General features: G+C 36.3%; 1 protein-coding gene across 3 annotated transcripts in view; it reads left to right on the forward strand.

Moving 5' to 3' along the window:
• The first annotated feature begins 707 nt into the window (after positions 1-707).
• The window catches only part of LOC129722997 (uncharacterized), a 95,259-nt gene continuing 69,933 nt past the window's right edge, over positions 708-26,033 (forward strand). For all 3 annotated transcript variants that reach the window (XM_055676905.1, XM_055676908.1, XM_055676906.1), the window contains exon 1: positions 708-1,675. The gene's annotated coding sequence lies outside the window, so the exon portion shown is untranslated. The remainder of the gene's footprint in view (positions 1,676-26,033) is intronic.

Consider the following 26,033-nt stretch of genomic DNA (forward strand, 5'->3'; position numbering starts at 1 on the left):
GAAGAGACGGTTGATCGTAAGTGTATTTATAATTATCGGAACGGTCTATAATCAAACAAATTGTCTTGACGCTAAAATATTTTTATCATTAGGAGATGGACAGAAAGTTTGATTTATTTCAGTTTAAGAATCGGGACAAAATTTTTTTTTTCAGCTGTTGACCTAAAAGATCTGTTTAGAAAAAGCACTAAAATAGATTAAAAAAATGAAATAATTTCATTCTACAGTTTCTATTACCTTTGATAAAATATATATTTTCTGAAACTAGTCGAATTCAACAACACTTCCCTGTAACTGCATATGTTGAATTGCGCGCTTATTCAGTCATACTCAGGCTCTGCTTATGCTCTCGCATGTTGCTTCGTCTTTTCTTTTAGCAGCAGCAGCAGCAGCAGTAGCAGCGGCACCAAACTCAACTCGCAAGTTCCATTCACGCGGCGCCGCTTCATCGCTCATGAAAAAGTGCAAATGGTGGAGACAGGAGGTCACCGCAACGTTTTCCTTATAGCTACAGGGGTCTTCCATCCTGTATCCAAACATCCTCCCCTTTGTCCGTTTGCTCTCGGAACACTCGGATGGCTGCTGATGGGGTTACGTTCAGGCGGCACAAGTATGGCTTTCGGAACCTCCACTCTGCCTTCGACTCTGCGAAGCAGCCAGACAAACAGAGAGCACAAAATAGTCCGAATCGATCCACAACATTTACTCCTTGTGTGTATGTTCACTATAGTTAGGTTGTGAGCCGGTTGATGCGTTGCTGAGTCAGAGAACAAGCAGATTGTGGAGAGAGCCACCAACGTCGACGACGGGTACCGACCCGAATACGGCCTGAGACCAGAACTTGAAGACCTGCCACAGAGTTGGAACTTCAACGAGTAAGTCCACCGTCCGTCGCCGCAGCCATCAGTGAGTGGTTTCGTGGCGAGGTTCGAGACTGCATTTTTTCCCGCCTCAGTGTCAGTTACTATGTGCAGCTTGATGTGTGCGTATGTCCGCAAGTTCGCTCTGCTTGGGATCTGCATTTTAGTGGCCAGCGCGTTCTGGTGGTGCTTCTGTTGTAGCATCTACTCTGCGATGTTGGCAAACCGCGAATATGGTAGTTGGTCCTAAGATCCATTAACTATTTCTTTTTTTGTGTTGTACAATGCAACGTGATAAACTTCGTATCAATGTTTTCTGACAACGAAACCAGAATACCAAAACAAAGGGAGTGAGAGATAACCGTAGGAAATGATAATAATCGGTTGGGTAATTTAAAGAAGAGCGGCGAGAAGCGATGTTGATGAAGAAATTTGCGAGTTGCTGACGGTTGTTAGCCATCCAGCGAAGATAGCCGTCTTCGCGGAAGCGAGTGTTGTGCAGTGTTTTTGTTGGCATTCCGTTTTGTGCCCTCCCCGGTTGTGAAAATTGAATGTGAAATTGTTACAGCTGAAGGTACACCCGGCGGTCAACCCAATTTCGGTGGTCCACTAGTGCGTGTTGCGTTGTGCATCTGCTGTAGTTGCAGTTTGATAGTTCAAGACTTGTCAGTGTGGAATAATTGAACTTTGATAATGTGCGATTCGGTGGTAAGCAGAAGTGGCACAGAGAAATAGAAGCACACTGACACGAACTCAAACCAGCAGCGAGATTGTTCCGTACGATTTTGGTTAGATCTCAATTATTAAACAACGTGGTGAGTGCTTTTTTCGTTCTCAAACTGGATTTGATTTGTAGTCCGTGTTAATGGAAATCGTATAAATCTGTCAACTGCTTTCATCGCGTGTGAAACCTGATCAGTCATTCTGATTTTTTTTCACTTTATTATGTTTCACTAAGTTATATTTTGCTTTTTGGCTATTGTGATAATTTTAAGGATGAAATGCCGGTTCGAAACTATTTCAAAACGGTTCCGTAATATTCCTTGCGTATTCATGTGAAAATTTAAAACAAAAAAAAATCAATCGCATTGAGGTAAAACTTATTTTCTGGTTAAAAATATTGGTATACCATATATAACGAACTTCGAACAGTCGAACAGATGGGCTCATTTTTCCTTCAGTTGTCTGACGTTTGCATCTGGTCTAGATTTTCGGTATACAGCTTACATACCTAAATAACACTTTTTTTTCATGATTTCCCTAGCCCGACACGTCTCGCTGCAAAGCATTGTGCGATATCATATTGACCTCCCCGCTAACAATTCTATGAAGTTGGTGCCACCATTTTTTCGTATTCCTGATAGTTTAATTGTTATTTTTAAACTTTATAACCCTCACACTACTTGGTAAATTTATAGTCTACACTGGTTCTATAGAATATGAAAAATCCCATATTTTTAAAATTGTCTTGCCCTCCCAGTAATTTTATGTAGTTGGCACCTATGCCCCTCCTCCCATGAATGCTGCGTCATTTAAGTAGGACCCCTAATGTTAAAGCATCAAATTTTTAGTGCTTGCAATTTACTGAATCGTTGGTGAATTTAATCATGTATGTAGGAAATTACCACAAAGATTAATGACCATGATTGGTTTATTTACCTCACTAAAAAGACCGATAAAATGATTCTGTAATTCGGCGTCGCTGAGATTAGTAATTTGAGGTTATATTCATCAAGAAACAAAAGAAGATCGTTTTGTAAACCAATAAATTTAATTTTAGATTTTCATTATAAATATATCAAAATTTTACTTCGACAGAGAAAACAACTATGTGTTTAATCAATCGGAAGAAATGTGCTTCATGGCGTTCCGAGTAAAACATATAACCAGCCACTGCGATACGCTGACATAACCTGTTGAGAAATGAAGAACCATTCAAGGGATTCAAGGAACTTTTTTATAGCGGCAACTGGTATCACGAAGTGGTTTTGAGTTCTTCGTCATAACGGAATCATCTTCATCAGCGATTATTATCCTAATATCGAATCTAACAATCCTCAAATTTAATACTGATATACTTATATGTTAGAATGTTACCAACTTTTTGCATTATCAAAACATTATTTGGTTCTACTAACAGCCTTAACTCTAAATCTAGCTATTTCAACAAAATGAAAAAAAAAGTGAACAGCAATCTAATTCACTAGACAACAAAAATGAAAAAAAAAGTGAACAGCAATCTAATTAACATCCTAATGTTCTAATTAACATTTTAGTAGTGATTGTGGGCAACGGGATTTGGTTTGAGCTTGTTCGAGAGATGCTAGTGTCAAGAATACTCATGGCTTTAGCGTTTCGCAAAATTTGGTAACTGACTAAGCGATGCATATACTTTCGGCAATATTTGGTTTTATTTTGAGTATCCGTTAAAAAGTTTTATTTTGAACATACAATATTCTCATGAATAAACCCGAAATATATACTACAGATAAATCTCTCTATAACGACTTTTTTATAATGACAAATCTCTCTATTGCTACATTGTCAATGGTCCCTTCCGTTTTACATGCATAAAAATTCTTCGTTTTATTGCGACATTCCTCTATTACGACGGTCCCTTGAGATGTCGATATAAATCGATTCGACTGTATTTATTTTATTTTCTTACATCTGTGAACTAAGTTGATTCTATTGCTGTTGAATTAGCATTAAAGAAGTTATAAATTTAACGTAACGCTCACACTGAACGCCTGAACAAGGAATAAAAGTCATGATTTAACAGAGTACCGTCACCGTCTGCCGGGGTGAGATTGTGCCAAAAACATTATTCTTTTTTGTTCCTTAGCTTGTAACGTATACATGTTTGAATGTTTCGTTAACAACTACCACAAATATGTTTACGTTATAATATACTATAATTTTGCTTAAAATACACGAACTTTGCCAAAAACAAAATGTTGAGTTTAATATTTGAAAAATGAACAGTAGTTTATCTATAAGTAATTCACACGAATAACATTAAAAAATAAAAAGTATAGGGACGACCATAAACAACGTGGACTATTAAAGGGCTGGAGGGTGTTGGCTAGAGGAATTTTAAAAACCTAAATTAATCCACCTAGCGGTCAGACCCAGCCTTTCTCATTCAAACTTATATCAAATTGTTATGAAGTTTGTTATTTGTAAGCTTGAGAGATGACTCGTTCGTATGACACTATTTATGTTCAAATAAGTCGTGTAATCTTTGAGATAATAGAATTTCGTTGTTTTATTAACAATTTCATACATAACGGTTGCTTAGTTCGATTATAATCAAATGAAATGGGAACGTATAGGGCAGCCAAATTTTGAAACCACGTGTTCAATCTTAATTCATCAGTTAACCCTTAACTAGCCCGTTCATCTGATAATACCATTGATCAAATCGGTTGTGTACTTTCTGGGATAATGAAGTTTCGTGATTTTCACAATTCGGTACATTACAGACGAAGTTACAGTTCGATTACAGTAAAATTCAATAGGGTGTTATGAGTCAGCTAGACCTTTCATTTGACACTAATTTCGTGAAAATCGGTTCAGCCATCTCTGAGAAAAGTGAGTGAGTTTATGTATTCTTCGGAATATGTTTCTTTTCATAGCTAGATTTCACATTTCTAAACATAACAGGCAAAGTAATAGTTCGATTGCAAAAAAATCAAAAGGGTCTTATGGGGTAACTAGACCTTTCATATAACACTGATTTTGTGGAAATTGGTCCAGCCATCTCTGAGAAACATGAGTGAAATTAAACAGTCTTCAGAGGACGTTTCTTTTCATAACTTTTGAATCACATATTCAATCTATATAAAATTCAAAAGTTACGGGTTTTTAAGATAGCAAATTTTATTGAAATCGGTTGTGTGGTTTCTGAGATATTGATGTTTCGTGACTTTTACATTTTTAAACATAACCTCTAAAATAAAAATCCAATTGCAATGAAATTTAATAGGGTCTTATGGGGCAACTAGAACTTTCATTTGTATATAATTTCATTAAAATCGGTCCAGCCATCTCTGGGAAAAGTGAGTGAAAATAAAAATCTGCACATACACACACACACACATACACACACATACACACACATACACACACACAAATACACACACACACCTACAGAAAATGCTCAGCTCGTCGAGCTGAGTCGAGTGATATATGCCATTCGGCCCTTTGGAGCACTTTTATATCTTCGGTTTTGCAAGTGATTGCTATACCTTTCTAGGAGAAAGGCAAAAAGTTAAAAAAAATTATTAATTAGGAGTAAAATATTCGTGCTGAAGAAATAGCGAAAAAAAAAGACTTTGAATTTCGTACACTTCAATCACGAGCAATACCGGGAACGTACGAATAGCACAATACCAAATTTGAATTTTGTTGAGGCCATATGTTTTGATCAAAGCAGTTACAATTTTAAATAGTCTTTGAATTTCGTTTTTTTTCATAACTTTTGAACCACATATCAAATCGCTATGGAATTTCTTACTTGTGAGTTTGAGAGACAACCCGTTCAAATGACACTAGATATGTTCAAATAAGTCTTGTGATCTTTGAGATAATAGACTTTCGTTGTTTTTATAATATAATACATAACGGTTGGAATAAAAATACGATTATAGTCAAATAAAATGGGAACCTATAGGAAAGCCAAACTTTTCATTTGACACTAAGATTGAAAAATTTAGTCCAGCCATTTTTGGGAAAACGAGTGAATTTGAAAAGTCACCGGAACATGTTTCTTTTCACAATTTTTGAACCACGTGATTAATCACTATAAAATTCATCAATTAACCTTTAACTAGCCCGTTCATTTGATACCAATATTGTTCAAATCGGTTGTGTACTTTCTGAGATAATGATGTTTCGTGATTTTCATATTTTGATACATTACAGACAAAGTGACAGACTGATTACATTGAAATTCAATAGGGTGTTATGAGGCAGCTAGACCTTTCATTTGACACTAATTTCGAGGAAATCGGTTCAGCCATCTCTGAGAAAAGTGAGTGAGTTTAAGTAGTCTTCGGAATATGTTTCTTTTCAAAGCTGGATTTCACATTTTTAAACATAACAGGCAAAGTAATAGTCCAATTGCAAAATAAATCAATAGGGTCTTATGGGGTAATTAGACCTTTCAAATGACACTGATTTTGTGGAAATCGGTTCAGCCATCTCTGAGAAACATGAGTGAGATTAAACACTCTCCAGAACACGTTTCTTCGAATAACTTCTGAACCACACGTTCAATCTTCATGAAACTCAAAAGTTAAGGGTTTTTTAAGTAGCCTGTTCATTTAAAACCAATTTTGTTAAAATCGGTTGAGTAGTTTTTGAGATAATGATGTTTCGTGATTTTCACATTTTTAAACATAACCTCTAAACTAAAAATCCAATTGCAATGAAATTCAATAGGGTCTTATGGGGCAACTAGAACTCTCATTTGCAATTAATTTCATGAAGATCGGTCCAGCCATCTCTGAGAAAATCGAGTGAGATTGGGAGAGCGTTACACACACACACATACACACACATATACGCACACACACACATACAGAAAATGCTCAGCTCGTCAAACTAAATCGATTCATATACGAGATTCGACCCTTGGAGCACTTTTATACCTTTGGTTTTCCAGTGATTGCTATACCTTTCTAGGAGAAAGGCAAAAAATGTATGACTATAGATCCGCTATTCGATACCTGGAATCAGGGCTGCTGAATATCACTTCGTTGCATTCGTATTCATTCATTACTACCGAAGCACAACAACACGTGGCAACAGTGTATTCACTCAGCAATGGAAACAACGCCTATAGTGAACTGAACTGTTATGAGTGGCTTGTGGGCGATGAATAGTTATTAAAACGTAATATGATTACTTTCGTGTTTGATTCGTATTGGCTACGATTTACTCAAGTCATCCGAAGCGATATTGAGCGATCGGATGGGAATACATCGTTTCAGAAGCCTTTGTGACTCAGATCAATGCCGATGAATATTCACCGTGAATGGTATTACCAATCGCAATGATGCTTCGGGGCGAATCCAAACGAAAAATGAAAATTGCCGAGGAAGAAGCTTATACTGCCGTGGGCTAGGATTTTGACGTAAGCGCTAAAAGCACAAAATCGCTACAGATCTAAATCGTTTGCAAATTAACAGAAGCGCTTTATTACGCAAACTGATCTGATAGAATCTGAGTAAATATGATGAAAAACATACCCCATTGCTTTAACACGTTTATTCATGTAAACGCATTGAGTTTTAATGCCAACGTCACTTCTCTTGCAAAACAGCAAAACCATTTCAAAGTTTTGCACTAAAAGTGACGTTGGTACGCCTGAATAGTCTAGTTTGCCATGCGTACTGGTCGGTAGTCAGCAGCAAGGATATTAATAAAATTATGCACTCCACAAGCATGATACACTATCGTATTCGAACCTCAACGTCACTTCTATGTAAAGTGGCGCTAACGTCACTTCTTATTTTTGATATTTCTCAGTTATTTATATAAATTTTTGGAAACGGCAACAAGCATCTTGAAGGTGATTTTCTATATTATAGTAATATGTGAAAAAATGAAATTTGAAAATTTGGCGCTTACGTAAAAATGCAAGCCCTGCAAATCATATATATATATATATATATATATATATATATATATATATATATATATATATATATATATATATATATATATATATATATATATATATATATATATATATATATATATATATATATATATATATATATATATATATATATATATATATATATATATATATATATATATATATATATATATATATATATATATATATATATATATGACTATGTCCGGCGGGTTGCTTCTGATTGAATAAGTAGTATGTTCACGGCCTTAGTCATTTGCTTTGATCCGTAGCTTATCTAGTTGGCTCTTGTTAGGTCAGGACGCGGAAACAGTCTCCAAGAAGATACAGGTAGAGGGTATCAAATTGTTCCGTTTAAATAAATAGAAAAGATTTTTACTTTTGAGAAAGGGTTTCTTCTTTTGATTTTTTTTTTTTGAGATGTTTTCAAGCGACACAAAGGAACAATCATTTGTATTTATTTAAACGTAACTCGACAATAAAAATATGATAAAAATATCGACAAAAGAAACATACAAAATGGCGGACATATTCACAATTTCGTAATCATGCAATTCATAATCATTGTGAAAATCTGTCTGTCTACTATGCTATTGCTACTATGTAGCAATAGAAGTATTGAACGTTGAAATATTTTTTCTCAACTGTGGTAAAATTAATTGTCTTCCCGGTCAGAAGAGCACAACTAAAACATTACAAAATTCTATCAACGTGAGATACAAATAACATACTTTGATACAATTTTGTATTTTTCCATATAATTTTGATTACAAAATTGAATTTGAATATATATAATAACAAAACGTGTAATGAAGTAGTTCTGAAACAAGTCTTAAGCAGGTATTAGACGAAGCAAATATTTGCTATTTTTCAATACAGATTTAATTTTGTGCAAATAAAAATCGTACCAAAAATAGCAAATATTTGCTTCGTCTAATACCTGCTTAACTAACTTTTCGTTTTTATCAAAACCTGTTGTTTCTAACAATGCTTGTTATTATATTGTATTATATACTATCTTATTTTGTTAGAAAGCTAATATGTTAGTAACAAATTTTAATATGTGTTTGATACTAGTAGAATCATTTCTGTTATAATTTCTGTTATTTTAACACCCAACTAGACCAAATTGAAAACACAGCCTGGAAGGGTTTTCCCGTAACAAACTAACAACTTCTGTTACATTTTTGTTTTTTTCTTTCTGATCGGGTTTGCAACAAATGTAAATTTGTATAAATAACTTAAGTAATTTTTTTTACACTAAAGTCGCTTTTTACGCGAGGGATACGTGTCGCGTAAAAAAAACCGCGTAAATTCCGGAATTCGCGTAAAAAACCCGCGTTAAAAAAACGCCTATGAAGCAACCTCAGTTGATTTATGCACGCCAATCCAGCACACAAGATTGTTAAAATATGCCATTTTGCGTTTTTCTCAATCAACATTTATTTTCCTATGCCCAAACCTATCTTTAAGCGTATGCAAAAGATTATTTCGCTGTATCGCATTTTCACCCCGAAAATAAAACTAAGAAAAACCACCTCCGAGCAATGAGAACACTTTGGAGAGAGCGCTATACCTTTTAAATAAAATCTGTTGGTTGCAAATTCGTTTTTTCATCTCCAAGATAAATAAATTAACCCTCTAGTACCCAGTGCCGCCTTTAGACGGTCTTCAGTTGAACCTCTAAAAAGCTTCAATCAATACTTAAAAATGTTTATAAAGTTTCAGAGTGATTTTTTCGAAGTCCGTCTGACAATTAATTTGGGCACTAGAGGGTTAAAGCTACAATTTAATTATTTACCGTATATTGCAAACATCGATTAAAAAATAATTTTTAAATATTTATGTAACCATATTTACCGAGTACAAGAATTATTAGTAAGCACACTAACTGTTCGGTTATTTCAAAAATTTGGTTATTTGGATTGGAATATTTTTGAAAATTCTAGATAAATGAGACAGACCTCGCAAATTAAGCAAATGATTAGTTGTATTAATTTACAACACAACTAACACGGCGCTGCCATGCATCTTCAAAAACCGAGAAAAATATGAACAATATGTTCCCCGTCGTCAATCATAATAAATTCAACTAAATTTTGTATGATTTCCAACATTAATTGTTTTCTTAAGAAACTATGCTCGCTGTTTTATTGAATCTTCACGACATAGATACAAAAATAAAAGCTTTTTTGATCCCGGCCGTATGAACAAAAAAGTTTGTCCTGCTTGTCTCGTAGTATTTGCAGCGGCGAATAAAGCCAACGCTTTAAGGCCGTGAACATACTAGCGCCGTAGGCTAATGTACAGCCCTAAGTAAAGCCCTGCCGCAGGTTAATGTACAGCTAACCCACGGCAAGGCGAACCGTCTCCGCAGTGCAAGACGCGCCAGTATATTTTCGGCCTAACTCATACGGCCTATTGTCTCATAGCACCAGCAAATGTACGAACAAGCTCAGAAATTCTGGTAAACTTCAGTGAACGATTCGATGCGAATGCTATTTTGTCTTCGTCCCGATTTTATTTGCCATGATGAATCTATCAATGCCACGGTGAACCGATACAAATATTTACTGAGTTGCATCGATGTGATGTTGAACCGTATCCAATCGGCAAATAATGAGAAACAGCAGGAAAAGGGAATAACACGAATCGATCGTTTCAGTTCATCCGAACACATGTACGCGCCCGATGAAGTATGCGTTCGTGTTACATTGACATTAGTCCACAGCGAACGGTTCACGAAGCGAATGAAGATTCAATGCAGGAATCAGGAGCCCTGCCTGGAATAACCAGTAATGAGAACGTGGTTTATAGACAGCCTCTATACACATAGTGGCATATTCAGGTTCCTAAGAAAAGGAAAACGTTAAGACATAAAGCCTCAGAAGACTTATATTTTTAAACCTTATTTATCGTTGACCAATGTATATTCCATTGGGGATCTCAAAGCCGCTGCTCACGTACCTACAACCTTACTTCCTCGCTTTAAAAGTCATCAGTTTATATAGAATAGGTGTACAAGTTTATGTTACATTCAATGAGTTATTGTAATTTTCCATCACAATAACTAACAACTTCTAGTTAGCTCTCAGTTCTCAAGCTTTTAGTCATTATTTCAAATAATACCAAAGCTAGGAAACATACCCTATGTAAACAATGCAAGTGTTTTGGTGTTAACTGATATAATTCTGTCGTGAATGTGAACTCCACACGCTGCACCGTTCATTATAGCTTGACACATAGTCACCCCAGAATAGCTCGGAAGTGTACAGTTTGGAAAAACATTATTTTCTGAATCAAGACAGGTTCAATACATAATATTTCCGGCAGACGGTATTATTCTTTTTAAAAGATACCGATTACGTAAAAAAAGGCTTTATCTTTTGACGAAGCCTCCCCAGCTGGTCTCGAGGTACGATGCTGGCCTAACAAGCCAGTCGTCGTAGGTTCGAGTCTTGACTCGGGAGAGACTGTTAGTGTCAGTAGGATCGTAGCGCTAGCCCCGCAATTGTCCTGTACACTTGACGGTTGGCTGCGAAGTCTGTGTATAGTAAACAGAAGGTCGAATTCCGATACGAAATGTAATACCAAGGCTTTGCTTTACTTTTGACGTGGAGCCACGCAGTGGCGTAGCTATGGTTTGGTATGCCTGGTGCGGTAACAAAAATGTGGGCCCCCAAAAAATGACTGGGCAGTTTTTTCTTTCATGAAAGGAATTGAGACAAACAAAAAATTTAGGTTTTTATACTTATTTATTCCGTTTTCCGCAAAATCGAAAATAAGGTTAATTTGAATACTCACTTTTCGTGCTTTTTAATTGGCAAAAGCAAAAATTAAATAGTCGCGCGCGAACGCGGATTATTTCCCTCGCTCTGTTTCATGTTAGAAACACAGCAACACAGATAGGGGAACTGTTCCATTATTCATCTCAGCCCATAATTATAAAACGAAAACTCAATTGAAAACTAGAAAAACGCATATTTTCTAACTAAACCAATCAACTAATCCATGAAACGGATTCTTATTAGTTCATTTTAGATATCTCATGAAGTAGAATCCTCCAAAACCTACCTAAAATCTCTGAATTTGTTATTATAGTCGGGCATCTACTTTAAAAAACTCATTTATTTCGATCATCTAACCAAGAAAACGAAATCTAGCCAACCAAAGTTTTTTTCATCACTTGCGGACTACATTTTGTATTAATCACTAAACAAAATCACTAAGAATACATTAATCTTCAAAATGTCACCTTAAATTTCCAAAAACAAGCTTTAAATTTGATAATTCCGACATAATTGACATAAATCGACAGCACTGCAGTGGATACCTATAGACTAACAATTTGCGCGTAAACAACTACAGCGGATACCTACGTAACCTACTACAGCGGTATGCGGCTACGTTCATTAACAAAGTGATTAACTGTGTGATGAATATGGGGGCGTCGTGAGATGAATAATTGAGCAGTGGTTTAGGTTTTGAGATGAGTATGGGAGTGTTTTAAAAAATGGTTTGCTTTACAAAATTCAGGATAAAACTAGCTAAGTTTACCAAATTTCCATTGATGGGCGATTCTATGCGAGCATGTAATAATGCATGTAATATTTTGTTTATTTGTTCAATGACTTTGTGTAAATCTGGTGTTTACTCCATGCATTTTTCGTGAACGTCGGCCTAATGAGATGAATAATTAAACAAATACCCTAGACAGTTTTTACAGCATCACAAAAAAACGCTCTTTTGTTACGTCTTTCCACGTTGCATCGAATATTTTCAGTGATCGGAAAACATTCAACTTCGGCGTCAGTCGAATCACAAATCATGTTAAAAATGAACATCGGTATCACGTTTACTCTGTCGGTGTGGATCCGTGGCGAGCACAAATACATGAGGTTGAGTTCAGATGAGCATGTTGACCGGCTCAGTGTTCGCAAGATTTTGGGCCCCTTTGAGTGGTGGGCCTGGTGCGGACCGCACCAACCGCATCGCAATTCCGAATGCTAATAAGTCGGTTAGTTTTCAAGAACTCCCTTCGTTCTTGCAGCATTAAATAACAACATTTATTAATTGATTCCTAATAAAAATAAATTGTAGATAGCAATGGGGCCGTTCCTAAACCACGTGGTAATGTTTTGCTCACTTTTTATACCCCCCGAGGACTTTCGTGGTCTTTCATATTCTTCCATATTGGTCTCCATGAAAGTTGGTAAATGGGAAAAGTCTGTTTGAGGCCATCTTCAAGGAGGCATGAAAACCCCATCATCTTTTGTTGAGAATATACATTAAATTTTCTACAATTTGTCAATTATATAACTACGAACATTATGAACTAACATTGAATTCAACAAATATTACATTGGGTTAACCAGAGGATATAAAGAAGGATATGAAAAAAGAATATAAAACATAAATCTCATCATGATGGTCAATTATGGTCAATTAAAAAATATTCGACATAGACACTTTTCGGAGGAATTTGTGTTCGCCGAATTCAGAGATCTCTTCAGCTGAAGTGAATGTTCGAACACATGCAGTGACAGGTTCATAATAATCAAACATTGAGCGATGCACTCTGGGTTGTATCAAGCCAGCGGATCTAAGTGAGTGTGGCGAAGCACGAATATTCAGCAGATGTAGGGGTCTCGGTGAGTCGATTCGCCATTCAATAACTTGGCCACAAACCCGGTTCGCTGGATTATCCTGCGTCGTACAAGCGTGTCAAGACCAATAAGACGTTAGGTCTCACAAGTGAACAGTATAAAGCCTTCAAGCAGTATTCATTTTTAACTTCATGTCCTATAATGTCGTTTTCGTTTTCGCGGTGTAGCTACACTCAAACGACACTTTTGACACCGAAAATGTTTTATTTGATTTTTCGTGCTACCCTTTTTCTGTCTCTCCCTACACTTTTTCTGTCACTGATGACACCCGAAAAAAGCAGAGTGTACTGTAGAAAGTTACCAACACATTCACACGTATGTGTCAAAACTGGTTTGTTTTGGTTTTCGTTCCACGTGGTAAAGTGTCAGGTAAATTTTTTCTCAGCACATTTGCGAGATGGACATATGAAATGGAAAAGAGACAAAATGACGAATGCGATAATGACCAAAACAAAACGAATAGACAGCTATCTCATTATTACGCATACCAATGCAATGACACTGAAAATGTTTTATTTGGAGCTGCAAAGTATAGCACGAAAAAAGGGTAGCTACACCGCGAAAACGAAAACGACATAAGCTTCCATAAGAACTGGCAAGAACGATAAGCATACCAATGCTCAAGAGAACAGCCAATAAGGTTTGAGGACAAATAAAATACCTACTGTGAAGAGTTAATATTTTCTCATTCGCTGTTGTTCACACACTGTATCATTGAAAATGGTCAAGCCTTTCGGAACGTAAATTTTTAAAGATCTGATTAGTCATGCTCTATTTCCCTAACACAGTGGCCAGAATTATGGACCTAGTGAACCAAAAATTCAGATCTTTCCCTATAAAGTTCCATTATATGAGATAAAATGAGTTGCTAAAATGACTTTTGTTCCTTCATAAAATTCCTCAACTTGTCATTTGTATGAACTGTATGACTCTGTATGACTAGTACGATACATAGGCTTTTAATTTATATAAATGAATTATATATATTCTCATTTTATTCTATGGCTTGCATTCAAAAAAAATTAGTTCAGGTCTCAATATTAATTTAATTCAGGTCTCAATATCAATACGCAGCCCGTCGTAGTAGGTTACCTAGATATCCGCTGTAGTTGTTCACGTGCAAAATTGGTAACCTAGGTAACCACTACAGTGCTGTCGAGTTATGTAAGTTATGTCGGAATAAATTAACATTTTAAGTATGAGTTTCTCGTATCAACAGAAACTGATTTGGCAACTTTTGATTTTCTTCAACGCAGTGAAAACAGATGAAAATACATACAGTTGAAATTTAGGAATTGTAGAAATTCATCTCATATATTTCCGTTAATTCAAGCTAGTTTTTGGAAATTTGAGGTGAACATTTCAAAGATTAAAGTATACTTAGTGTAGTGAGTGATTTTGTTTAGTGATTAAAATAAAAAGTGGCACGCTAGTGATGAAAAAAACTTTGGTTGGCTGCTGAACGAGTCTCGTTGTAGCCATATAGAGCAATGCGCGGATTTTGTTTTCTGAGGTAGGTGATTGAATTAATTGAGTTTTCGAGTGCAGATGCCCGACTATAATCTCAAATTTAGAGCTTTAAAGTGAGTTTTTGAGGATTCTACTTTATGAGAAATCTAAAGTGAACTAAGAAGCATGCATTCCATGGATTAGTAGATTGGTTTAGTTAGAAAATATGCGTTTTTTTTTTCTGTTTTCAATTGTGTTTCCATGTTGCATGAGATGAATATATGGGCTGAGATGAATAATGGAGCAGTTCCCCTATCAATTTTGTCATTCCAATTCGCAAACTAAACTAAATGAATTGGACGTATGGTATGGCCTTGAGCAGGTGTTTTGTTTCCATTGATTAATTTTGCGTGTTTCGAAAAACATGAATAAATACGATAATTATTATTATGACATTGATGTTAAATAGCGATGATCCCGGTCCATAAGACTATTGGTCGGCATTAAGAACTGTTGGTGAAGTCGCTTCCTTTGTCCTGTTCAACAAATCATTACAGAGAACTCGCAAATGTGGTCCCCGTGGTTCTGTGGTTAGCGATGTCGGTCGGCTAGCTCTCCCACACGGTTGTGATATCGGGTTCGATTCCCGATCAGGTCGAGGATCTTTTCGAGCTGGAAATTTTCTCAACTCAGCACTGGGGCACGGTGTATCGTTGTACTTATCCTACAACATGCAAAATGTGCCGAAAACAATATCGATAACGAATTCTCTCCACTAATCTAGTTGATCGAGACCGCATTAGCCACCCAGGCTAGCGTGCGATATTGTTGTTGTTGTTAGAACTCGCAAATAAATCTATTATTGGAAACCTACTAATAATCGGAGTATATATGGTCGGCGTGCGACCAGACCGAGCCAAGCGCCAAACACATTGTTTTGAGTAATTAGCATTTGAAGTTTGACCACCCATAAATTAGTCGTGTTTGAACTTATCATTAATTCAATGCTAACACGTAATGAATAAGGCTTAATGAATGTCCTGTTATCATAAATACACGAAAAATAGCAAAAATTGATAAAATATTTGGTTTCTATTTTTGACACCTATGCACTCAGTTCACTCTGGTCGAACAAAAATTTAAAAAAAATGGTCTTCAGTTCGGTCTGGTCCAACCTATCTACTACAACATATAAACTTGACTGTAAAACAAGCTAATTTTTCTCACTAGTCAAACGTAATACATAGATATCAACGCTGCTTTATCTCTCAGTCCAATCTGTATCGAAAATTATACAGTTGATAGACAAGCAAAGCTTCATTTCTGTTGCTCTATTTCCTGGTGCCAAAGCGCACCAAGTGCTAAATGTTAAGATAGTATCAATATAAGATACTCTGATATTTTGAAGCGGGTATTGTCTAATTTTATTGATTTACCGTATATTAACCCAGTCCTGACGGTTGTCACAAGAAAAAATCTAATGTTATTTGAGAAATATCAAATGAAAATAAAATGCACTTGGTTCGGTCTGGCTCAACAAGATCTTGAAAAAAAAAGTTATGTGCTCATTGAAACGAAATTCGGCTCTACGAAAACAACCTGGCTGTTTATTTATCGAATTCTGATGACAGTCGTATTAACAAGCTGTTCGAAGCGGATAAATCAGTTGCTGGTTAAAATAAATCGCAAAGTTTGCTTTTAAATCACAAACAATCACTTTCTTTAGATGCCATGTCTGTGTTTACGGTTCACTCTGGTCGAACGCAATTTTGTTCTTTTCACAAAGTGCTACAGAGATTTTTTATTATAACACACCTATGAACTGTTCAAATGATTTCATTCTTCAATGGAACAGAGATTATCAGTTTGCACATCCACTGATGCTAATAACTCAATTTTATAGAAAATGGCGCTTGGCTCGGTCTGGTCGCACACCGACCATATAGTTTGCTTGTCTATACTCACACAAAACAGGATTCCCCAACAAACGAATGCGATATTTTTACCAGCTAACTTGACCACTTTAGCATATTATTCTATCAGGAGAAAATGATAAAAGAGTCGGTGTATTCGAAAGTCTGCTTGTCTTTCAGTCACACACACGACAATCGAAAGTTACTCAAATTGTCTTTTTTACAAGCAAACTCTGAACCTGAGGTATACCAAAGTTTGTTGTTTTTTTGTGTGTAGCAATGCAAACACTACTGTCTTGACTACAAGTTACCATTGATTGCGTTTAGTCCTCTACACACCTCCTCTCGCCCGATACGGACCCATTGAAACGAAATCAGAATGAACTGAGTCCTAAATTTTTAAGGCACACAGTTATTATTCGCACATGGCTAAGTGTTCTGATCCAGTTGCATCGACAAAAACCGCCAAAAATATCTATAATGTTTTGCTGCAGACAGAGGAAGGTGATTTCGGGATGTGAAACTATTTGTCATTATTTTAAAACATGGTATCAAATTCGATTAACGGTTTTTATTTTAGATGTTTGAAATTGACATGCAGTTTTCGATTTTCTAAAGGGTTTTCAATCATTTCTGCTAAATACTTTCGAAAAAGAATAAACAGCAGTGTTATTTCCACCTACGACGAATATATAACGATTATGCCAAATCAATAAATATATTCAGTGATTGAATTGAGTTTACTCATCGAACAGAAAACAATTTTTCGAAAATGGTTAAATAATGGAAAAAAAAATCACAGGAAGGTTGTATGCAAAGCCACGACCGCAAGGTTGAAGTAGAATACTTTTACAAGAAAGATAACCCGGCTGCTTGCGTGTCAGTCATTTCTTCTAGTAAATAAACGTTGACCGTTCATTGGCAGTATTGTAATTTCTCTTTGTTTGATATTTTAAATGAAGTTTTTGATTTGCCTTACCGTGGTGAAACGTTCAGCTCTTTTTAAGGCGAAGTAGAGCTATACATTTCAACACATTTCGTCTTGCCGAATCGCATCGCGCCGTTATTTGCGTTCTGCATAACCGTAGCCAAACACTGAGCGACGCAAACACGTAATAATAGTCAGAGTATGCATGTAGATGAAGATAGTTAACTTTGGATTATAGCGCAAAACGAGAAAATTAATATATTAATAATACTCTTCAAATATTCATTTGTGTTCTTCAAATTTCAGTTGTTCAATTTAATATCCGATAGGCCAAATGATGCATTCCCAATTTATTAGGTCCATAACTCTGCCGACCGTGCTTGGGAAAGCAATCGTGTAATGAGCAATCAGAGGTCGAATTTTGTGTTTTGACAAGGCTTAAGAATTTTCAATAGTAAAATAGTTCGAATAAAAAAATTGCAATTTCATGCATTTGGTAGGAAAGGAATCTTAGAAGATATTCTAATCGATTGCTGCAAAAACGAAGGAAATCCATCGAAAACTAACTGATTTATTAGCATTTTAAATTGGACATATTTCTCACTTTTTTCAGTTTTAGATTTTCATTTCACATCCCTATGAAGCCGAACTTCCTGAGAGAAGTATTCTACTTCAAAATGCAATCAGAACTTTTCGTGCTCTGTTATGCAGATATGACATTTAGATGAGGACTTATGGTATATCATGTGCGGAACCTTTTAGGCGCAGTTCATTATATCCTAGGTAAATTAGACATGAGAGCATACGGAATAAATGAATGGTTCGATTTCTCCTACCTCTTGTAGAAGGCCCTTCTCCAGCGTCCCAACCAGAGGTTGGACACGTGTTACCTCTGGCTGCTTTTACCTTGACCTCCGTACTGGCACTTGGTTTCTTCGATGCACTTCCCCCATGCTGGTCCTTTGCGCGTTTCCGAGCATCACGCTTGTAATTGGCTTTTATATATTTAGACATAGCACTGAATACACTTCCGATGGATTTCTCAATAAGTGCAATAAATGCACTCGCAGACCCGAGAATAATAAAACACTTCCAAGAAATGTTGCACTAGTTGAAGTAAAAAGACAATTTCCACGTGTTGTAACGTGCTGGAGTACGAAATCTATGTCTGTGATAGGGAACCTTCACGTTCACGAGGCATGACTGGAGAAACGCGTCTGATAATGCGGTAAAATTTTTAATGTCTTTATGTGCAAATTATTGTACTCAGACAAAAACCTGTTTTGAATTGGATGAATTTTTAGTGAATAAACGTTAACCGTTTGTTATTCAACGTTGGTCATGCTGATCGCAGCCTTTGCGCTGCCCCTACAGTGGGGGGTTACTAAATTAAGGAAAATTAAAAATTTGACAACTACAACAGAATTTGATTGCATCCCGCACAGAATGTCTGCTTGTGTTGATGCCAGAAAATTATTAACCTTCAATTATTTGTTTATTTGCCTTGAAAAAAGCATTTTGCGGTTCAAAATCGGTTGCTGATTACAACTTTTGAGCTTCCATAACATTGGGGGAATTAAGATACACGGACAACATGCACTGTGGAAGCTATTTCACAATCAGTAAATTAGACGGGTGCGACAGATTTAAATTGCTAGGATGCAACACAGAATGCTTGCTTGCGTTGACAAAAATTATTAACCTTCAATGACTTGTTTATTTGCCTTGAAAAAGGCATTTTGATTTCCAAAATTGGATTTCCTGATGGCAATCTTCATGTTGCCCCAACAGTGGGGGAATAATGGCTGTCTGGCGACACACGCTGAGAAAAACCGCGCTGCTCCTGAGACGTGGTGACCAACCACAGGGCTAGTGCTGCTGCTAAGGAAGGACGACTGCTGTTGTCGCTGTTGTCTAGAACTATTATGAGCGGCTCCGGCTGAAACAGGCTCTTATATAGGCCAAATAGCATGTTTTCAATTGCAAGGTATATGATTCTGTCGACCGTGCTTGGGAAGCAATCATATAACAACCAATCAGAGGTCGAATTTTTCGTTTTGACAAGGCTTGGCTATTTTCAACAGTACCATAGTGTGAATAATAAAATTACAATTATCTAATTTTGGGAAGAATCTTAGAAGATTTTCCAATCTATTGCTGCAAGAACGAAGGAAATCAATCGAATACTAACCGATTTATTAGCATTTGAAATTGGACATATTTTTCACTTTTTTCGGTTTTAGATTTTCATTTCACATCTCTATGTAGCCAAACTTCCTGAGAGAAGTATTCTACTTCAAAAAGTTCTGTGTAGAGGCTTCGTACGCGAGGCAAGATGTTTCTCACATTTAAGGTTAACAGTTGAGTTTGAAATTAGCGTTGACCATCTACATCGAATTGTCGAATTATCTGTCATAGTTGAATCTTGACTCCAAATAGATTTTTTGAAGAAGCTTCAACATTTAAGAATAAATACCAGCATTTGTAGTAAGTTCAAAAGCCAACATGCATTTTAAAAGTGGCTAGTCACTACGGGCATACTAGTATATAATGTTTTTTTTGGAATCCTATTGACGCTTATAAATTGGATTAATTCCTGGATGTTTGCGACCTGCTTAATCAAGAGCTTGTATATTATTGAAATGTTTTACAAAATCCAAAAATAAAAAAAAAGTACAAACTATCATTTTACGATGTTTCACATCGGCACGAATATCTTTTTATAGAGATCATTCCTAATCCTGAACCATTATTTTTAACAACGCGCGTAATAAAATTATGTAGCTCTATAATTACAACCCTGATCACCAAATGTGCGGTACCCTATTTCGTCAATATCTGTTTGGTATCTTTCCTCCCCTTTCTCTCGCATACACACCGACTGACTTAGCTTCCAAAAGGAAACAAATTATTAGCAAACAAATGAAGTTGTTAAAATAATAACTGTTCTTCAGATCGTTCTTTTTCACCATAATCAGACCACTCGTCCGTCCGTTCGTTCGTCCATTCGTTCGTTCGTTCGTCTGCGCTTCAAGTTATTGCATTCCTGACGCATTTTGCACCGAACATCAGCCAGAAGGGAGTCCGTGTCCGAGTGAGTGCGAAAGCTCCGGTTGCAATTCCAGTAAAGGATTTTGAGATAAAATACTCCACTTCGTAACGTGGCTTGGTTGGCTTGGAACAACTCTGCAACATAAAGCATATTTACGCGGGACTGGACGCGGTACTTACGTAGGTACTACTCAAGTGTGCACTTTGGTGGTGCTGAAATTTTCCTCTCTACACTCGATTGGAAGTTTCATTATGTGAAATTATTCGTACCATTTTAACTCTTAAGGGTTTTCAGTTTTTCGTAAACTTGATCCGGCCGTACTTGTGCGCAGGAGGTTTGTATTCAACTGTTCGGTGCGCTTTCTTATTCAAGTGTTTTTAGTGCTACTGTTTTCTCTGACGTTTACACGTTTATGGTCACCAAATAAAGAAAAATAAATAGAAAGCAGACTCGAGAAGAAAACAAAATGATGAAATTGACTTGTAATTCCGTTTTACAACTTTTGTGCAGCAGAATTTCAATTGAATTGTTTCACGATGCCGGAATCAGACTTTGCTTAGCGATAATTTTGGCCGATGTTAAAGTGCAGTTCGGCTGGTTCTACGTGAATCCGCGAACTGAGAAAAGCCGAGCACAGAAAACGGATTGAAATGCTTCAAAGGTAGAACGAATCAAATATTCGAGCATAAGGATACATGATGGTGAATGAAAGAGTTTCAATCTGGTTTAATCTGGTTACTCCAACTAGTACAATTCATTAAACATTCTATAGAAAACACACTGATGAGCGTGGGATGAAGAATTACCCAGTTCTAGTGTGAGCCAATATATCACTTACAATAGCAGCATAGATTTATCAAACAAGTAAATAAATATGCTTATAAGTTAAACAACCCTTTATTCAAATTTTGGACAATAATTTAGCATTTTTATTCAATGTAAGTAACATACTTATCATTACTTAATCCGGGCTTGTATGTATGCTTTGGAGAAAATTGGACCTAAAATAAATCCATGCTCAAATCGACACCAGCATCATCTGCTATTTATAAATTTTATAACAATCGACTACCTTGCAAAAAATCCTTGCCTTAAAATATGAAAACATTATTCTGGTGTTTCTAATGTTATTTATTTCATTTCATGAAAAGCATACTTTTCAAATTTTGAAATTTTATTTTCTAAGTCAAATTGATACTTTCCTCGGAACAAAAAAAAAATGGTCAATCAAAACGAACTTCAACATCAACCTGACTCAGTTCCAAACACCAGGACGAAGAAGTTTCACTACCAGGAACTAAATAATGGCAATAATTCGCTATTCGTTTTTGTTTCAACCTCTCACTCGGTGTCGATTTAAGTGCTGTTCGATATGAATTGTTTTGTTTCTGAATGTGTCCTGTTATATGTGTCTATGGAACACTCGCAATAAAACCTATGCTAGTGCTCGGAACTAGAGCCATTAGATTCAACATGATATTGAAATGTTTAAACTAGTGTGAATCGACACCGCAACGAGCTCCGAGTCAATCACCTGTGATAGCTGAATGTTATCATGTGTTGGTTTCCCCTCTCTTGTTTTTTTTTTCAACGACAAACATAATGCAACGAAAAATGTCACTGACATTTGGCAATCATCTCAAATTTCAAGCATGCTGGTATTTTAATTTAAATACGCAACCCTGACATCTTCTGAACGGATCCACCGATTTCAATTCTGCAGCCTCACCAACACCATCACCAACAGTGAATAGGTGTAATACCACAGGCAGTGTTAATCAGTCGGGGGCAACGCGGGTTTTGTTGTGTATTTTGTTCGCGATTGTAAATTCGTGATCGATCTTTTGCTTGGCGTGATCTCGTGTTGGGATAAAATGTTCAACTAATGAAGTAACCTGAACCAGCGGATAAGCCCGTGGGAGGAGTAATAAAAGTCTTTTTGTTTACCAATTGCAGACGCATTCAACGACAGTATTGCAGCGAATATTATATAGCTGATGAACAGGTAATCGGAGGGTTTCAATTGCATTGCCAGGGGCAAACATGTTGTTTAATAAATTGCTGCTGAAAGCAACAAAGAGCAGCTGGTGCGTAGCATTTTTAATTAGGTACCACAAACGGAATAACTTGGCATTAACAATGCAACTCTTTTCAATAATTATCAACGTGTGTATCAAAATATTGACTGTTTTATTACTCTTATCACAATTATGCAACGATTAGAAGGAAAATCAATTAGAAACCAATTCGAAACATCGTTTGATTTCAACAAAGCTTCTGTCGACGTCAGTTGCTGGTGATTTGAAACTTGAAGCGAGTTTCTTTCAAATATTGAATTTCATGCAAAAGTATTGAGCCAATCTTCTTCAAACTACTTCAGGCCTTGTACCTAGATCATTTTCAGAAAATTTTAAGCTGATGTTTCAACTATCTGGTCGTATCAAGAACTTGACATGAACAATTCGAATAAAAATGTCATATAAAACGATCCAACAAGCTACGAGTGCTTCTACAAGTTATATTTGCAAAAAAAACCCCAATTTATTTTGCATATTTGGCTTTAATTGAAATTGTTTGCTATTAAAAAATCCTGGCTTTGAATTTCACATGAAATTCACGCTACCTGATTTCGGACCGCTATCCAAATTTCGGAAGAAATTTTCTATACACACCACTGTCGGTTGAACCATTCATAGAACTGGACAGACTTTGTTACGACTCGGCTTTGCAAAAGCTTAATGGAGTGCAAAATGCAGCGATTACGAGCGATTCCATTCGTTTTTCAAATGAGGCGGAAAATCTCATCCTCTGGAAACCGGGATTCATAAAAAATAAATGACTGCTTGTTAGGCTTGCTACAAAGCAGCCAGCGGTTTGTGTTGGCTTTTATCTGCTTCTCTAGGATGAATGTTGATGCTGCCAAGCATCCAGAAGAGTCGTTTTCGTCACTGACCGGCGGCGGTATTCCGGTACAGCCCGGGCGAAGAAAAAGTAATTAAAATTTATGTTATTGCTATACGCCTGCATTTTCTTATCTATTCAAATAGAGTGCTTTTCACTTTTTCCCGGGCATCCATTCTTAAGTGTGAGAGTATTACGTCTTTGCTTTCAAATCGTTTGGTAACATAAACTGGCTTGTTTCAGTCTAGTGATTTATTTTCCCAAAAGTAGAACCATGGAGTGACACTTGCTAAATTATTAACGATTGAGTGTATCCGCCAAAAGAATGGTACCTCTCTCGTTTGTGAGTATATTTTTGAGGTCAATAATTTGATATCCAAATCTATAAAATTTGATTTGAATGATTTGCAAATCACTGAATTGATCAGCATGAAAACGTGTATGTAGGGGTATTTTGGGTAGGGAAAGGTTCCCATAGAAATGAAACAAAAATTTCTGCATAAATAGAGAACAAATCAAGCAAATGGAACCTGATTTGGCATGTGTTGGTTTTCAGAAGCACCAAATACTTTTATGGTAGTTCGACACTCATGCCTTTTCTCAAAAGAGGAGCTACCATTAAAAAAGAACACAAATTTTTGCATAACTTGAGAACTATTCGAGCAACTGGAGCCAAATTAGACATGTGAGGGTTTGACTCCCATAGAAACAAAACTCAAATTTCTCGAAAAAGAATAAGAATAATATGGAATTTATAATACGGTGACAAACTCGAGGAATAATAGAGCAAATGGAATCAAAACGGTAAAGTGAAGATTTCAGAGTACAAGAAATGTTGTTTCTATGATGGTTTGACACCTATCCCTTCTCTGGAAGAGGAGGCGAGAAGATGTTTTCCCTACAAACCAAACGTATATCACACCTGATTTTTCTCCTACCGAACAGCTTGAAATGTTCACAGGCACCATTTTTTAAATCCAAGGTGACTTCTTATGGTTTCTGGAAAACAGCACCACATATGGGTATTTCTGTGATCGGGATGATGCACAGAAACCAAAAACCGACCCTTAACACCATTTTGAATTTACTAAGGGAAAAACAGATTGTTATTATATCGGTGATAGATAAAAGTTTTTGACATAAACATTTTGATAAATCATCTATCGTAGTATTAGCGTTTATAATTTAAATTATTATATTATATTTTGGAGACGTGCCTTTGCACAATAATCCTTCTAATATTTTTCAAATAATCGTATAAATTTTCTCAACAATAGGGTGTTTCAGGGGTATGTATATGATTTTTACTTTTGATAAGAAATGACAAAGAAATACATATTCCACTGACTTTTTTTCAATTTAAACAGCAGAATTATTGGAAAAATCAATTTCGATATTTTTACAACTGTAAGTGTTTTAAAATAATCCCTGCCGTCAAGAAATCATGAAATAAAAATAAACTTCGAAAAGGCCTAAATAAGTAAAAAAATGAGCGGGACAAAGTTTGCCAGATCAGCTAACATGTATTCATATAATGTGCGTCTGCCCCTTTTGCTTAGTAGATTTCAATTGAAACCTTTTTTCAGATATTTAGTTATGAATAAAAATGTGTTTGATTTTTTTGTGGAATGATATCAATTCCTTACAAATTGATAACATTCCACAAAAAAAATTACCTGAGAAAATAAAACACTAATTTCAGTTTGAAAAAATACACATTAAATTTAAAACTAAAACAAGTTCATTTTTTCTTTATTTTTTTTTATAAAAACTTAAAGTTATTGGCAATGCTTTTGGTGTACAGTTCAGGATGTAGAAATGTTAAATAAATTTTCATCTGTTTTCCACCTTATTAAGAATAATTTTATGTCAGTGATGTTAAATGAGTTTAACGGTTATTTTCTCTTTTTTTTTGTTTTTGTTGGCTAACGGACCGTTCACCGGTCTAAGGCCGAACGAATTAGAGATGTCCAGCTTCTTCTGTCTTGGGCAGCCGCTCTCCAGTCTCCTCGTACACCAGCAGATAGTGCATCTTCTTCCACCGCGTGCGAGGCCTACCACGTAGAAGACGGCCTCTTCCTGGTTCTCTACTGAAGACAGTTTTGGCGGCTCTCTCGTCAGGCATTCTGGCTACATCTCCAGCCCACTGAAGCCTGCCCCGCTGTATTACCTTCACTATATCAGCATGTTTGTATACCTGGTACAACTCGTGATTCATGCGTCTGCGCCACACTCCATCTTCCAGTTTACCGCCAAGTATCGATCGCAGAGCTTTACGCTCAAAAACTCCGAGCACTCGTCGATCAGCTTCCTTCAGCGTCCATGCTTCATGTCCGTAAAGGGCCACCGGGAGTATCAGCGTCCTATACAGCACTAGTTTTGCGCGAACTGCGGGACCTTAGCTGGTTACGTAGTCCGTGAAGGCCCTGTTCGCAGCTGCATCTCGTCGTTTCACTTCACGGCTCATATCGTTGTCACATTTCACCAGTGTACCAAAATAAACGAATTCGTCAACCACTTCAAATCGTTCCCCATCTATCTCCACCTTTATTACAAAAGTTCACATCAATGGACAACGTAATTCTGATTCCCTAACA

This window comes from Wyeomyia smithii, chromosome 2, assembly GCF_029784165.1.
Source record: "Wyeomyia smithii strain HCP4-BCI-WySm-NY-G18 chromosome 2, ASM2978416v1, whole genome shotgun sequence".
Classification (NCBI taxonomy): domain Eukaryota; kingdom Metazoa; phylum Arthropoda; class Insecta; order Diptera; family Culicidae; genus Wyeomyia; species Wyeomyia smithii.